This window comes from Trachemys scripta, chromosome 15, assembly GCF_013100865.1.
Source record: "Trachemys scripta elegans isolate TJP31775 chromosome 15, CAS_Tse_1.0, whole genome shotgun sequence".
Taxonomy (NCBI): domain Eukaryota; kingdom Metazoa; phylum Chordata; order Testudines; family Emydidae; genus Trachemys; species Trachemys scripta.
In genome coordinates this window covers 20,075,525-20,091,015 of record NC_048312.1, presented here as the reverse complement: position 1 = coordinate 20,091,015, position 15,491 = coordinate 20,075,525, and the positions used below count along the sequence as shown (strand labels likewise).

General features: G+C 43.2%; 1 protein-coding gene across 2 annotated transcripts in view; it reads right to left on the bottom strand.

The window, feature by feature from the left end:
* Nucleotides 1-15,245, bottom strand: part of GGT5 (gamma-glutamyltransferase 5) — a 112,558-nt gene extending 97,313 nt beyond the window's left edge. Inside the window, exons 1-2 of one of the 2 annotated variants that reach the window (XM_034791266.1) lie at nt 15,026-15,245; nt 13,568-13,767 (exon numbers count right to left, since the gene is read on the bottom strand). The gene's annotated coding sequence lies outside the window, so the exon portion shown is untranslated. Of the gene's footprint in view, nt 1-13,567; nt 13,768-14,420; nt 14,515-15,025 lie in introns of those variants that run through there. The other variant, XM_034791267.1, reaches the window with a different exon arrangement.
* Between the last annotated feature and the right edge of the window lie 246 nt (nt 15,246-15,491).

The window sequence follows — 15,491 nt, the reverse complement described above, 5'->3', positions numbered from 1 at the left end:
CTCCCCCCCCCCCGCTCCAACTTCGGCCCCAAGACCGGAGAAGCTCTGTCCCCACCCTTGGCTTCTGCCGGGGACAGAGTCAGGGGCTGCTTGGGAGGAGGGAGTTCCCCCGTCCCTTGGCTTCTGGGGGCCACCTTGGGTGGTGTTCCTTCATCCCACGGTTTCTGCCAAGGATGGGGTCTAGGGGACCACTGGGGTGGGGGCTTCCACCATCCCTTGGCTTCTGGCGGGGATGGAGTCAGGGGCCAATGGACGGGGGGGTGGGATTCCCCCATCTCACAGCTTCTGCTGGGGAAGGGAGGGCACTGGGGCTTCCCCCACCTGGCGCTGCTGCTGTGGAGCAGGGTCAGGGCGCAAGGGCTTCCCCTGCCCAGGGCTCTGGGCTTCCACCTCCTGCAGTGGATTTTTGCTGGGGCCCCTTGGGCATGGGCCCCATCGGCCCAGTGGCTACTCCACCACTGTCTGTGGGGCTCCATGTAGTCACAGGGGTGCCCCTCAACGGATCCAATTACAGGACTGCAGCCCAAATAAGGAAAAATGCCAGTTAAGTTAATGGAGCTACCCTGAAAACTAGTGCAACTGAGGTCAAAGTCAGGCCTAGGAATGTCTGTATGACAAAGTATTACACTGAGTCAATGCTTATTTTACTTACTGCATCAGTCTCCTGTTTTGGAAATCTACACAATTCTGTGAGAAACCAGTGACTATCAGCTGGTGGCGTTATTTTCCCTTTTAGTCATCAGGCATAATCAGAAAATGGAACGAAGTGGTTCTCTAGACTTGCTAAACTGGACAGCTAGAGAACAGCTCTCCTGTCAGTTGTAGCTGATAATGATATATGAAATGCTCCTTTATATCTGTGGGGTAAAAAAAAAAAAAAAAAAAAACACCTGTATTTTAGTACAGCAAAAATCAGAGCAGGGCTTCAGGAACAAAGTTCCATGTCAGAACCAGAGCCAAACTTGGATCCAGGCTTTGGGTTATCTCGTTGTCTGACATATTAAGGTCACTACATACAGTGTTGCCAATTCACACAATTTTATCATGACTCTTGCCATATTTGAAATTTTTTTAAAGCTTCAGGCTCCTGGAGTCATGTGATTTATGTAAAAATCCCACATTTAATTAAAAAATAAAAAAAAGTCTAGTCCTCGTGTTTATGTACAAAAGCTTGAAAACAGGAATCCTAATGGCTCAAACTCCAGAAAGCAAATAAAGGCCCCAAATATATTATTTTCTAAAATCTCATTATTTTTAAGTCTCTCATGATTTTGGGGAACACTGGGGTTTGGCAATACTGCCACCATGCTTTAAAACTAGTGCGTAGTCTAACATCCTAAGGCCATCTCTGTTTGTTGAAAGTTGACAAAAATATAATTTCTACTAACAAATTTACAAAAATTAAGTATTTTTTAAAATGTTTTAAAGAAAATCCCAGCAGAAAAAAATAGTCTATTTCTCACCCTTTTGTCTCTTCTTCAGGTTGCTCGGAACAGGGTTGCTGTACTTAGAACAGTACCCCATACAGGGCTGTTCTGTTCACGTGTATGCTCTGCTTTCCCACTACCCTCTGTGGCATGCGCATCTCACAGCCCCTCCAACAGAAACTGTCTGTCTCAGATGCAGCATCCCCGATTGCTTTTAGATGGTTTCACATTGCCTGTCACAAACCTGATGAGTTGAAGCAACTATTTTAGATCAGAGAGAAATTTTTTTTGTTTTATTAAAGGAGTTTCTAGCATAAGAAATGAGCTGGAATAATATTCCTTAAAAATGTTCCATTCTGCTGGAGAAGCTGACTCTACGATTGGGGTCCAAGGATGCAATTCCGCAACTACTCTAGCAGATGCAGAATTGGGGTGCACAGACCCTGATTGTGAGGAACAGAATAGCCTCATATGCTATAAAGGAAGGTCTCTGTGAATATGAAGAATACCCTCACAAAATGGGCCCCACCCTGTGCAGAGGATTGGGCCCATTATCAAGAAAAACATTCTACAATGGAACCTGAATTATATATCACTAACCATTCCCAAACTCAGGATAAATATAATAGGCCAGATTCCGCCCTGTTCCAATGTCACTGAAGTCAGTGGAGTTATAACAGGGATGAAGTTGACTCTGTCTTTAATTTTCAACATCAGATAATAAAAATCTTTCCAGTCCTTGATTTTTCCTCAGCTGTGTCACCAGGACAAACCTGATGGGACTGACGAAGACACAAAGGTTTCTTCTGGTGTAAAACAACTGCATTTGTTCAGCCTGGATGGCAACATCTGGACCATTAATTCTGGGCCAAAACAGGAATCTCAGCGTTAGTTGCTTTTGGGACGGAGTCTGAATTAGCCCCCACTTACGTCAATGGCTGTTCTGCCACTGATTTTGATAGGAGCAACATTGGGTCTAGTTACATTACCTAAATTCTTAAACCACTGCATTCCAGCTATAATCCTAGAAACAGGCATTAATGAGTCTTGTGCATGTTTTACGATGAAGTGTGAGGAACTAACTGTTGTAAGTGCTACAGTGCAACTAGCTCAGCACCTTAGAGAAATGGATAGAATGCTGGTGGGAAATGGTTGGCTACAGATCTAGGAAATCTGCAAATGAAACCTGGAAATAGGGGTTTATCATGGAAATGCCTTCTCAACCTGAATTTTAATCATTTCTAGTGCTATACTCTCATATGGAGGTTCCCAAATTGTGGTCTGTGTACCACTGATGGATGGCCTGTGGAGCACATGCTGGTGGTCCAAGGAAAGATGATGGTCACTATCATGCTAGCTGCTACTCCTCATTTCCAGCTGCTAAACCCCTTTTAAATACAGCAAGAAATACATTCAATACTTTCCTAAATATTATTTTTCCATGTAAGCAATTGCCATTGGTGCCACAGGAGTGTCATACAATTAGTCCTGGGAAGGGAGATGGTCCATGAGATTCTGAAGAACAGGGTGGGTGCCCATCAGTCTAGCTTTGCATTAAAAAATTGGTCCAGGCTAGGAAAAAGTTAGAGAAACCCATATGTAACAAACAATGCACAGCTTAAAAGTGAATAGCAAGAAGCACGATGTATAGAACATACCGTAACAATTTTCCCCCAGTGCTGTCCTGGAAGAGATTTTATTCCCCCCCACCCCCCCGCCATTTAAAATCTGTGTGCGAACCAGAGGGATAATATATTAACATTAGGGTACAGGTAAATACATCCGTCTGCAATGGATGAACCCATGTATTGGCTGTGGTTGGTGTGTTGTTCAGAAGAGAAACAGTTAAATACATTCTACATGCAAAGCTTTCCTCTCAGCTCCACATAGAAGATCCCCGTTCTGATGTTTTGCTTTCCTTTTCTACGTTAAACTTTGACTAACACACTTGGCAGGGAGTGTTAGGGAGAGTACAATACTGGATTTGGTATGAGCTGTCGAGCCCTAAGGAGACTTTTTGCTGAGAAATAGTTTCAATGAGCTAAGAATTCCCCTTTCTCCTGAGATGCTTTATTCTTGTTCCAGCAGCAACGCTCATTCCCTACCAATTGGGACTCATTCCCATCAATGCCAATTCTCTGAATTCTTTCACCTGCCTTTACTATACTAACATCCAAACAATTCTCCAGCCAAAGAAACCTACTTGCCACAGTTCTCCACTGTTTATGCCATCCTCACCTCTACTTATTGGAACAGATGAACATACGATAAATATCAGTTAAACTACCTTAATCTTCAGCTCCTTAAAGTGTGTGCTTGTGTGTAAGGAAGTATGCACATATGACTTAATGGAGCCAAGCACAGCTTATTTAAAATGGGAGTGTCAGCACTATAGCACCAATCCTTGCGTACCCAAAACTCCCAGTAAGAAGTGGAAATGGAGAAGCAGACTGTAAGTGGTATCAAAGATTTTTTATAAAATATATTAACTAAAAAAAAATCATTAAATATAATACTGGAATGTGGCAGTGTGAGCTCCAGATTAAAGCAGGACAGTGATTCTCAAACTTATTTGATTGGGCTCCCCTTCTTTGTGTTTTTAGTCCTTTACACTCCTTCCCCCCCAAGTACATGGACCACCATCCAGCTCTGAAGGCAGCGCCACGCCAGCAGCAGCAGCACAGAAATAAGGATGACAATGTGAAAAGTGATATTCATCAATATCACTTCACAGCAGACATAGTGCCCCACTGCCACCTCCATGGGGCTGACAGCCAGAGCTCCGTCATCTCCAGGTGAGGGATTGAGGACGGGGGGGAAGAGAGCATGAGCGGCTGAGCTCCAGCTGTCCCTTTTATCCCTGCCTCCCGAGTGTGCCTAGCATGGGTGGCAGGTATCATAGGCTGGGGGAGGCTGTGCCTCCCCAAAAAGCCCGGTGTGGCTGTTGCCCACACTCTGCCACAAGACCTCCTCCTGCCAGTTCCCCTGTCCCTGTGTTGTGGCCCCAGTTAGGGCTTAAGCTGGGGCCTTCCGGGGCTGGGGGCTGCGCTGCCCCCCCTCCCGGAGTTCCGGGGCTGGGGGCTTGGAAAGGGTGGGGCTGGGGGATAGCATCCCCCGGATGGCGGTTCACGTGCCGCCCATAGTGCACAACCGTTCTGCACGAGCTCCAGCCACCTAGGGACAACCAGAGCTCTTAAAAAATAAAAACATAAAAAGGCACATACAGCTCATGCCTCCCTTGACACATTACTGTACCTCCCTTGGGAGGCCCGCCCCATAGTTTGAGATCCGCTGAACTAGGACAATATGAATGTGCCTAAATGATAAAATGTTGACTTGCCTTTGAAACTACATCAGCACAGGGTTCATATCACTATCAGTTCATGCCATGGATTACTTTGCCCAACACCAGAGAGGGATGAAGATTAATACAGCAAAGAATTCAGCTTATCAAGATGGAATTCTAGCTGACAAACAGCTGAACCGCTACCTCAGACAGCCTGCCAGCTCAGGAGAATCCCTACCAGAAAAAAATCCAGAGCTGTTTGTTGTTACCCTTGTTCAGAGACAGTTGTAGTAGTGAATACGACAAAGGAATGAAAATCAGGAGACCTGGCTCTGCCTGACATGGGCAAGTGACTTTAACCACTCAGTGCCTCAGTTGCCCCTTCTGTAAAAATTGAGAAAATCATCCTTATCTAACTTTGAGATTTCAAGAAAAAGAACTATATGGGCCTGATGCCAGTCCTATTGAAATCAATGGGAGCTTGGCCATTTACTTTAATGGGAGCAGGATCAGACCCTACAAATGCAAAGCCTCATTATAGAGGCTTCTTTACTGTTCCACCCCCCCCCCACCCACCCTCATATTTTATTAAAACTGGTGATCTAAAAACTTCACACCACAAAGTTATATTACTAACTCAATTACACAAGTGTTGACTGAGCCATTCCCAGAAGTCCCGTCAATTGTTCTTCTTCCACTTAGTCATCCAGACGCAAATCATTTAGAACACAGCTTTCCTGCTTTTTCCTGTCTCCAATTAATTTTATAACCCACTGACAACACAGCTAGACTAAGGTCATTTCCTTAATCTCCAGCATAGTACATCCATCACTGCCTAAACACGTTACAAAACTTGCAACATAAACTAGTAAACCTGGCAGAAATCAGTGTTTTCCCCAGGAACTGAAATTAGGGTGCATGTTGGAATATTCGGGGGGGGATGAGGGCTGACGAGGGTTGAGACTGTGAGGGCAAAGGTAGTAAATGGCACAATAGTAAAAACTGAAAAATGTTTCACAACCATTTTATTAAGATTTAACTCATGTTTTAAAATCATCACAGAAATTAAAGTTGGCTACTCAAGCCTACAATGAAGCACTACATCAACAACCTTCTTGGTTTCTTGTTGTAAATTTGCACTCTTTGGTGTCTTCTTGTGTGTCCGGTACTTCCAGTCCTTCATGATATGCTCATGATCAGGAAAAGGCAACTTCTTTCAGAACACAAAATTCTATTCAATGAGGGAAAAGAGTGCTCAACTGTAGCTGTTGTGACTGGGAGTAGCAAGAGATGGATTCCTACTTCTTTCATCCCAGGAAACATAGTACAAAGATTGGGTCAAACCACTAGTGATGATAAAGAAGTTGAAGTTAAATCTTCATTTGTTTGTCATATGATATTCCACTCTTGTGTTCAAAATTTTCTATTCTGTCCTGATCACATAGCAGCTCCATTGCTGGTAGTGCCTCACTCCATTCAGTTGTAGGTGTTTTATAAGACAGGCAGCTGTAAAAGCTACGTGGAGGTTGAGTAGAATCCAGAAATGGCTATTGTAGATTTGTAAGAATCTAGTCTGTGTACTTTTTCAGCTGGCTTAAACAATTCTTGTCCTCTTCACTTAAGGAGTCAATATAAGCACCTTCATTAGTCAACTTCTGGACTGAAGTCTTTGCTTCTTCCAGTACATTTTCAATGGATATCTCTGATTGATACAAGGGTAGCTTCTACTGCTGGACAAAGATCTACTACTGTTGTAGCAGATGCCTGAATGACATTGTTTAATGATCCAAGTGGTTTCAACCAAGTAGACTTACAAGAGAGAGAACAGCGATAGTCTTCGCTGAACTAAGTAACTAAAGTTGTCCACCAGCCTCACTACTTAGATCTGTCCTATCTTGGTGGATACTTTCCAAAGCCAGTAATAATAGTTGCAGTAATTTTAAAACAACAACCAAGAATTGCTCATGAGAAAGCCAGTGAGTTTTCCCATGTTGGACTAATTTGAACTTCAATCCCAGTGTATCTTCTATTTGTTTCCAAGACATTCAGACCTTTTGGACTCTTGCTGAAAAAAATCCAGTAAAAATAGCCATTAAATTTATGGCTTTTTAATGTCTTTTGAAGATTCTGCAGCTCGTACTAGCACTAGCTGGAGTAGATGTCCTCTGCAGTGTGTGTATAGAGAGATTAGGGTTACATTTTTCTCTGAGGGAAGATTGTACTCCACTATGTCTTCCAGAGAAGTTTGTAGCTCCATCAAATGCACAAGCAGCCATCTGTTTGGGGTTCAATTTACAAGCATTTAACTCTTCTAAGATGTTACAGATGCAGCTGATGTGTCTTCTATAACCTGAACATCTAGAATGCATCTACTGGCCTACCATGGACATCAAGATAACATATGCAATGACTTAATACTTGATGCCTATTTGCATTGGTGCATTCATCAGCCATGTATGCACATAGTTTGAATATGATGAGAGAGTTCTTCACTTTTTCAACTGCTGAGTCTTACACTGTTGCACTGCATGCTTCTAGAGAGTCAGCTGAATTTTTTCAGAAAGATAGCGATCATTTGCTGGTCTTGTTAGAAACCAGTGCCCAACTTCAGGATTAACAAATGATAATGCAATTAACATTGGCCTTCAGTTTATAGTGTGTGGTTTTTCTCTTGCTTAAATAGAAAGTATGATGCAACAGCCATGTTGGTTCACATAAAATGAGTTGTGTCTCCAGCATTCTTAACAGCCTCATTAAGTTCTTCTAAAATTGGCTTTGACAGTGACTGGCTTATAAGGCTTTCTGCACATTGATGCAGTCCGGAGGCGTGGTGTTTTGCAGCCTTTTCATGTATGTTGTCAGTATTGACTTAGTTCATCAGTCTGGCAAACCAAGCTCCCCCGCTTTTACTATATAAATCCATGATATACCCACATCTTGAATACTGCATGCAGTTCCGGTCACCCCATCTCAAAAAAGATATATTGGAATTGGAAAAGGTTCAGAAAAGGACAACAAAAATGATTAGTGGATATGGAACAGATTCCATATGAAGAGAGATTTAAAAGACTGGGACTTTTCAGCTTGGAAAAGAGATGACTAAGGGGGTTTTGATAGAGGCTTATAAAATCTTGACTGGTGTGGAGAAAATGAATAAGGAAGTGTTATTTACCCCTTCACTTAACACAAGAACTAGGGGTCACCCAATGAAATTAATAAGCAGCAAGTTTAAAACAAACAAAAGGAAGTATATCTTCAAACAATGCACAGTCACCCGTGGAACTTTTTGCCAGGGATGTTGTGAAGGCCAAAATTATAACAGGGTTCAGAAAAGAACTAGATAAGTTAATGGAGGATAGGTCCATCAATAGCTATTAGCTAGGATGAGCAGGGATGCAACACCATGCTCTGAGTATCCCTAGCCTCTGTTTGCCAGAAGCCGGGAATGGTCAACAAGGGATGGATCACTCGATGATTCCCGTTCATAACTGATGTGACCAGCCCAGAGGTCCCAGGGCTATGAACTGCCAAGCCTAGAGGTGCTGAGGCTTAGCCCTGGCAAGCCCTAGCACAAATTAAGCCCTGAGGGAGAGCCCTCATTCCGACAGGCTAAGCACAGTTCTGCTGCCCTTTACTCAGACAATAAGAACAACATTTCATGACCCCCACATTAACATTTTTTATTAAAGCTAATGTTTAAAATCAAATTTACACAAGTTAACCGGGAAGGTACTGTACATCTGGGGTCAGGCTTGAGTTATGAGGGATTACAGGTATTGGTTACAAGGTTCACAGGATACATACATAGTACATAACAAGCATAGATCCAGACTGCGGTGCGGGAGTTTTTATACTACAGTGATTTGTAACCCAACACCAGCCAAAATTGATCACTTGGGCAGCACAGCTCTATCTGCTGGATACATAGGCAGAATAGGTGTGTTCATGTAAATATAGTCTGGTCCTGAAGCCTTTCCAACCACCTCTGCCTCACCACTAGCTGCCAGGGGAGAGCTCCTTCAGACCTTCCTTACAAACCATAATTTGAAATCATTAGGTAGGCCAATACAGCCGAAACAAATGTGCTGACATTGTCATAAAAAAAAAACAACAGTCTTTGGTCATACTTTTCAAACCCATTATGCTTTCTCAGGTACAAGTATTTACTGTAAAAAGAACAGGAGTACTTGTGGCACCTTAGTCGCTAAGGTGCCACAAGTACTCCTGTTCTTTTTGCGGATACAGACTAACACGGCTGCTACTCTGAAACTTCTCATATACTGTGTATGCTTTTAAAGTGTGTATTAATGTTTCAATTTCAATTAAATTTCCAACCATCTAAATTGGCAACACTGAATGTAACTGGGGGGGTGTTGGGGAAATTTTTTGGGGAGGAGTGTACACCCCTCGTGGGGGGGGGGGGGGGGCCGCTGGAATCTAGGGAAATCCCCACTCCTCCAGATGTAACTTTCAAGATACAGTAGAACCTCAGAGTTACAAACACCTTGGGAATGGAGGTTGTTCATAGGAACATTTCAGTATTAACCCTGAACAAAACATTATGGTTGTTCTTTCAAAAGTTTACAACTGAACATTGACTTAACACGTCTTTCAGAGTAGCAGCCGTGTTAGTCTGTATCCGCAAAAAGAACAGGAGTACCTGTGGCACCTTAGAGACTAACAAATTTATTTGAGCATAAGCTTTTGTGGGCTAGAATGGAACATATAGTGAGGAGATATATGTATATGTATGTATATATATCTCCTCACTATACGTTCCATTCTATGCATCCGAAGAAGTGGGCTGTAGCCCACGAAAGCTTATGCTCAAATAAATTTGTTAGTCTCTAAGGTGCCACAAGTACTTCTGTTCTTTTAACACAGCTTTGAAACTTTACTATGCAGAAGAGAAATGCTGCTTTTAACCACCTTCATTTAAATGAAACAAGCACAGGAACAGTTTCCTTACCCTGTCAAAAAAAAATTTAAACTTTTCCTTTTTTAAAGCAGTGTACATTTAATACAGTACTGTACTTGCTTTTATTTCCTCCTCTCTCCCCGGCCCGCCCAACTCTGCTGCTGCCTGATTGTGTACTTCTGGTTCCAAATGAGGTGTGCGATAGACTAGTCAGTTCGTATCTCTGGTGTTCGTAACTCTGAGATTCTACTGTAGCTCTTTATCACCACCAAGAGGAAATAACTGTAAAGAACGCTTTCACACTCAACCACTAGTAATCTCCACTTTCAAATGCATTACTATGAAATGAAAAATATCCTTCCACCAATCTAGGAATTTTTATTTTTATATAATTGATGAGGAAATTTCCATTTATTTGAAATGTAGTATGAAGAATTATATTCAATCACACACTTGTATGTACCAAAGCAGCCTCTTATCATCCCATGACCGTTTGAGTACACTGAAAGTAACTGATGTTTCTGAATGAAATGGACCACATGAAACACAGACATAAACAAGAAAAGGAATAAGAAAACCAACAGATTCACAGGCCTGCCTCAGACCTGTGAAACTGTCCACAGAACATTGAAGATAAAAAAAAAAAAAAAGAAGAGTTCTACCTGGGGCTGTCAGAGGTTGGGAAACAGCCAGTACTGTACAGTTGCTACTTTCCTCAGTTATTCTATTTTGCTGCCTTTTCATTAGCTGTTTTTTTTAGATGCTGGTTAGCCTTTTGCCTGTACGTATTTGAGAAAAATCTCCTGCTTAGACCAAAATTTTTACTAATCTATGATTTCAGCTACTACTGTATTTTTCTCGCATTCACTTCCAGTTTTTGTGCCCACTTTTGTTTTTTCACTGATGGATACCAGCATGGCTCTTGACTTCCACTAATGAGAGCAACTGTTTCCACACCATCAGATTAGAAACAATTTCTGCCTTTATAAACATACCTGTGTAAGCAGCCTCTCCCTCATTTTGATTTTGTTTTCAGAGTCTCAGTGCACTGAAGCAGGCTCAGCTCTCAGGTTCATTTACAATCAGTACTTGAACTGGAGGGCTGCGGGAGAAGGGATGGATGGTTTTCACCTCCTATTTTTAAAATGGTAGCAGTGGCAAATGGAAATCTGGCATAGACACCTATACTACCATCTTTCCCCATGCCCAATTTGGTCACTGACAGCATTAGGCCATATTCAGGAGGATATATCTCCTCCCCATTAAAAGAAGGGGTTTGCCCTGGTGTCGCTGACCAAATAGAACCTCTTCCCACACTGTTGTGGAGTGTGTTGTTTACCAGCCAGTGCCCTGCCTTCAGAGGTGGCTACATTTCAGTGACCTTTGTGGCTAAAAAAAAGTCACAGAATGGAAAGGGGTAGAGAGACATCAAATGGTGTGATAATTATGGCCCTAATCCTGCAAACATTTATGCACATATTAAGTAACTTTACACATGTGAGTAGTCTCATTAAACTCACTGGGACTACTCATTTATGTAAAGTTGCTTATGAGCACGAGTGTTGGCAGGATAAGGGCCCATGTTACAATTACATTCCATCTATACCTCCTTCTAAATTAGACTAATGAGATTTTAAATATTGTATCAATGTTAATTTTAATCATAGACTCAGAGAGTTTACAGTCAGAAGGGACCATTAGATCATCTAGCCTGATCTCCTGTATAACATAGGCCAGAGAATCTCTCCCAGTTACCTCTGCACTGAGCCCAGTGTTTTGTGTTTGATTAAAACATATCTTCCAGAAAAGCACCAGTTACTTAGCCAGTTTTTAATCCATTTAACATGTTCTTTATTGATACTACATATTGCTAATTTTTAAATCAGAATATCATGTGGTACTTAGACGTCTTACAAAAGTCTTAAAAGCTAACTACATAAATGTAATGTACTTATCAGTCAAACTTGAGATCTCATCAAAGAATGAAATCAGGTTTGATTGACAAGACCTATCCTTCATAAAACTATGTTGATTGACATTAATTACATTCTTATCCTTAATTATTTATCAGTTGAATGCCATATTAACTTTTACATTATTTTGCCCAGAATGTATGTTAGGCTAACCTAACCCAAGTCATCCCACTTGCCCTATTTGAATACTGGCACAACATTAGCACTCTTCTAGTCGTCCGGAATTTCCCCAGTACGCCATTAAAAATTAACATAAGCAGGCCAGAGACCACCTAAGCCAATTCTTTTAGGACTCCTGGATACAAATTAGGCAGGTCTGCTGACTCAAAAATGTTTATCCCTAGATGTTGCTTAACATCCTCCTTAGTTACTAATGCACTGGGATGTACTCTATCATCCTAATATGGTATGAATGCACCATCTTGTTTCTTTCCAAATACAGAACAGAAATATTTCTTGTACACCTCTGTCTTTTCTGTATCGTTAACAACAATTTTACCATCTCCATCTAATTATGGGCCTATATCATTGCTAGGATTAATTCTGTTCCTAATATACATTAAAAGCTCCTTATTGTCTTTAGCCCTGCCAATCATATATTTTTTCCTGATAAATTTAGCTTCCCTTATCAATTTTCTACACTTCATAACTTCTAATTTATATTGATTGGTACCAGTTTCTCCTTTTTCCCCCCCAATATGTTAGATATTGCTGCCTTCACTTCACCACTGAACCAGGATGGGCTTTTAGCCAAAGTGGAACTTTGTCTTTTTAGTCATCTAATTAACCCTTCTTAAAGAACTCCCATTTTTCATTCACATTTTTCAGTCTTAATTTTTATATCAAATTCACTCATAATTTTCATCAGCTTTGGAAAATTATCCCTTTTGAAGCACCAAGTATATATCTAACTGGTTGGGACTGTTCTCTGTTTGCCCATATTGAATGCAATCAGGTCATGATCATTGGTCCCTCGACAATCATGAACTTTCAGTCCAGTGATTAATTCATCTTTATCCATCACAAGGAGTTCCACAATATAGTTACATTAGGTTTGGTGCAATATCTTTTGTGTTAGGAACTTATCAATAATTTTTAGAACCTCTAATGATGTTTTACTACTGTCTCCATGAGTCCTCCTCCACACACCTCTCTGAAGTTACCCGTAACAACACAGTTTTTCTTTCCACACATTACAGATAGATGCTTAAGATGAAACTCATCTTTTCCTCTGGTGTGATTCGTAACAGACAACCCACCAGTACCCCCTCTTGGGCTTGTTAGTTAGCACATGAATGCACAGGCATCCAAGATCCAGTAGTTCTGAGTTATCAATAACTCTAAAACACCTCTTTGCCCTCTATCCTTCCTGAACAGTTTATTACCAGTGATTTTAACATTCCAATCATGCAAATCATCCCACCAAGTTTCAGAAATGCCAATTATATCAAAATTTCTTCTCATCAATGGGAATTTCCAATTTCTTTGGTTTAATACACAGAGTCCTGGCTTTGGTATATCAGCAATTTAAAAATTTCTTCTCTTCTCAATCATTGTCACATTGATTCAATTTGTTAATGATATGCTGAGTTTGAATCACATCTGCCTCCTTAGCATCTTCTCCCTTGCGTTTTTCGTTTAACACTCTTCTGGCGGCTCCTCCTAATTTCCAACTGAGAAGCCCCTACCCATTTTCCCCTCTCCAGGCCCTGCTCCCTCCTCCATCCCTGATGAGATCCAGGGAGGCAGAGGAGAGGAAATGTCCTTAGAATAGAAGCTATACAGACTAGATCTGATGGGGAAAACCCTACAAGTTTCTGACCCCCCTCTGGAGCCATCATACAGGTTTGCCCCAAGGCAGAATCTGCCCATCCAGCATGGTCCCTGTGAAGTTTTCACTCCCTCATCTGTTTGACCTTCCCCTCTCCTCATCCCAGAAGCAGGGAGTGTGTGGGGTACTCACTGGTAGCCAATGGGAAAGAGGTGCCTCTCAATAGGTCCTCCAGCATCCGCAGGCTGTTGATCTTGATGGAGTCAATCATCATGTTGATGGTGTTAGGTTAAAGGACAACCATGAATTTCTCCTCAAAAAGGATGCCCTCAAAGTTGATGTAGACTGTGCAGGAGATCAAACCTGTCCTCAGTGAAGATCTCTGCCTCAGCCTGCAATTAAATGCAAACTCTTCATTAGTGATAATAATTGGTGCTAATGTCTCTGTAGAGGTGCATTTTATCAAAGTGCATTTGATTTCACACATTAAGCATCCCCCATGTATTTAGGTTTGCTTGTTTTCATGAAAAATGAGCGGTTTTACAGACTGAAGGAGGAGAGATCTGGCAGTTGCCATTACAGTGTTGCCAACTCTTGTGATTTCATTGAGTCCTGTAGCTAGATCAGGGGTGGGCAAACTTTTTGGCCCGAAGGCCACATCTGGGAATAAAAATTGTATTGCGGGCCATGAATGCTCACAAAATTGGGGTTGGGGTGCAGGAGGGGATGAGGGCTCTGGGGTGGGGCCAGAAATGAGGAGTTCAGGGTGCAGGAGGAGGCTCCAGGTGGGGGTGCCTCCTGGGGTGGGGCTGAGGGGTTTCGGGTGCAGGAGGGTGCTCCAGGCTAGGACCGAGGGGTTCGGAAGGCGGGAAGGGGATCAGAGCTGGGGCGAGGGCTCTGGCTGGGGGTGTAGGCTCTTGGGTTAGGCTGGGGATGAGGGGCTTGGGGTGCAGGACAGTGCTCTGGGCTGGGATCAAGGGGTTCAGAGGGTAGGGGTTGCAGCACAGAGAGAGGTTCAGGGGTGCAGGCTCCAGGCGGCGCTTACCTCAAATGGCTCCCAGAAGCAGCAGCATGTACCCTCTCCGGCTTCTATGCGGCGGCGTGGCTAGTTGGTTCTGCACCCTGCCCTGTCTGCAGGCACAGCCCCTGCAGCTCCCATTGGCTGTGGTTCTTGGCCAATAGGAGCTGCAGGGGCAGCACTTAGGTCTGGGGCAGCGTAGAGAGCTGAGCCTCCTGACTGCCCCTACGCATAGGAGCTGGAGGGGGGCCAGGCTGCTGCTTCCGGGAGCAGCATAGAGCAGCCCCTGACCCTGTTCCCCAGCTGGAGCACCGGAGTGGGGCAAGCCCCAGACCCTACTCTCCAGCAGGAGCTCGAGGGCTGGATTAAAATGGCCTGTGGGCGGTAGTTTGCCCACCCCTGAAATAGATGATATTTCTCTTAAAGCCTCGGTTTCTGGAGTGAAGTGATTATGGAAGAATCTCATCTTCCATTAAACAAACAAACAAACATTGCTCCTAGCTCTCATCGTTGCAGAGAACAAGTTAAAAACATGATCTGAGTGTAACTTAAAGGCTCAAAAACCAGATGGCAAATAAAAACCTCCCAAAAAAACTTTTTGTTTTTTAAAATCTCATTTTTTTTAAACCCACCTTAGGATTTGGAGCCTGGCTTGTGATTTTTGAGCACTATTCTGCCTCCCCATCGCTGTCTCTGCAGCGAAGGGCAGACCCCAGTGCTGCGGGCACAGCAGTGGGGACCCCCAAGGCCCTGCAGCTCCCTGGGGGTTGCACAGGGCTCCTGTAGCTAGCGTGCCTGTGTGCTGCTTGAGGCGGGGCGGGGCTAGGGTGACCAGACAGCAAATGTGAAAAAACAGGACGGGGGGGGGGAAATAGGAGCCTATACAAGAAAAAAAAACCCAAAATCGGGACATCTGGTCACCCTAGGCGGGGCCCCCGCTGGGATTTGTTGTTCAGTGCCTAGCACAACGGGGTCCTGGCCTGTAGGCCCTACAATAATACACATAACAACAATCGCTCCCCCCTGCAGCAGCCCCGGCTCCCTCCCGCAGGGAAGCCCTGGCTTGCAGGCTGCTCCCCTGCCTCCGGGTGCCTCCTC